Source organism: Cryptotermes secundus, unplaced genomic scaffold (assembly GCF_002891405.2).
Source record: "Cryptotermes secundus unplaced genomic scaffold, Csec_1.0 scaffold3784, whole genome shotgun sequence".
NCBI lineage: Eukaryota > Metazoa > Arthropoda > Insecta > Blattodea > Kalotermitidae > Cryptotermes > Cryptotermes secundus.
In genome coordinates this window covers 10,278-12,160 of record NW_019726346.1, presented here as the reverse complement: position 1 = coordinate 12,160, position 1,883 = coordinate 10,278, and positions in this window count along the sequence as shown.

Here is a 1,883-nt window from a genome sequence, read left to right as displayed (position 1 = left end):
CCACTGATCAGGCAATTTTTCTTACGCCAAATAGAAGTAATTAGAGTGTGGATTTTAGAACGTAATATTTCGCCTCCTGCCTGAATAAGTTCTGCCGGGATTTGATCACTACAGGGCTATTTATATCTTTCCAATTTTGCAATAGCACTTTCAACATCAAAAGGGCTAGGATCAGGTATTAACGGCTCAGCTGTACGGATTTCTGTCTGCCTAACATCACTGGCCCTATGTACATTCAATAACTGAGAGAAGTAGTTCCTCCACCTATTCAATAATTGTGGGAATTTGCAAGCAGATCACCATTCTCATCCCTCAATAAGTTACTGCTAGGCTGGTAACCCTTCTTAAAGTCATTTAATCCTCTGTATAGGTGTCTAATATTATTGTTCTTACTGTTATTTGCAAGCTCATCAATTTTTTTCTTTCAAATATTCCCTCTTTTTTCCTGAAATGCCTGCTGGTTTCACGTCTTATATTGTTCAGATTGTCCCCATTTAACTCGCATGGATCCTGTAACCACTTCAATTTGGCCTGCTTTCTTTGATCTAATAATTTTGAGCATCCTTCATCGAACCGTGGCTTATGCTTCTTCGGTTCACAATAACCTACTCTCTCTTTGGGAGGTATTTATAAATTCTCTCTAATAGTTTCCCATGCTTTATTAACATCCACCTCAGTTTTCGAGGTTTCCAAAGCCGTGAACCTATTTGAGATTTCAACACCATACTGCTTTTTACCCTCTTTTTTTCCTTGGAAATACAGCCCAATGGGCCTAGGCCTACCTCCATGAACTTCTCCGATCACGCTCTTTACCCTCTACCTCATTTAATTTCTTGAGATTGAACCTCTCCATATGAACTCTGTGAGTAGTCTGTTTACTCACTGTCAGTCTTTCCCTAACTTTTGCCACCTTCAGGTAGTGGTCAGTATCACAATCTGCTGCCCTGAATGATCGGACATCAAGTATACTGGAGTGCCGTCTCCTATCTATCAAAATATGGTCTTTTTGACTGTGTATCTTCCCATCAGGAAATGTTGAAGTTAATTATGGATATTACGATATGGGAACATTGTACTTTTGACAGTAAGATTTTTTGATATGGCAAAGTTTACAACTCTAACTACATTATCATTACTAATTTCGTGCAAACTCTCATTCCCAATTGTTGGTTTGAAAATGTCTTCCTTCCCTACTTTGGCATTGAAATCTTCTAACAAAATTTTCATAGGGTACTTCGGTAATTTATCAAATACAAGTTCTAGTTCTTCATAGAATCTATCCTTTATGTCCTTAATTTTATCTTCTGTTGGGGCGTGAACATTCATAACAATGATATCCCACAAGCGACCATTTAGTACTATATATGATATCCTATCACTAACGAACTCCACCCTTTTAACTGCTGATACGATTCTCTTATGTACGAAAAAACCTGTACCTAATTCATGATTTTCATTCCTCTTTCCATAGAAATATGTACAGTCTCCTGCTGTTGCGATGCCACCTGCGTCCCATCTGACATTCTGTACTCCCGCTAAATCTAACTTATATTTCAAGATTTCTTCTGCCACTGCCCTGAGCTATCCTGCCCTATACAAACTTCGAACATTCCAAGTGCCAAATCTCATATCCATTTTCATTAGCTTAGGTCGTTTATCCAAGGGATCCGTCCAGGTCCGAGGCTTTGTGTTCATTTTCATAACATACTGATTTTTTACGGTTAGGAGTTGTCAGCCCCACGCCCAATGCCCAAGCTTGATGGCCACCCCTTGCCGGCTGTCCGCGACTGCTTATTCAATCTATTCGCAGTTTTCCTCCATAACTGGAGGGCGTCTCCTTCATCCGCAACATGAGGACGCGGCATGCTACGGTGACAGGGACA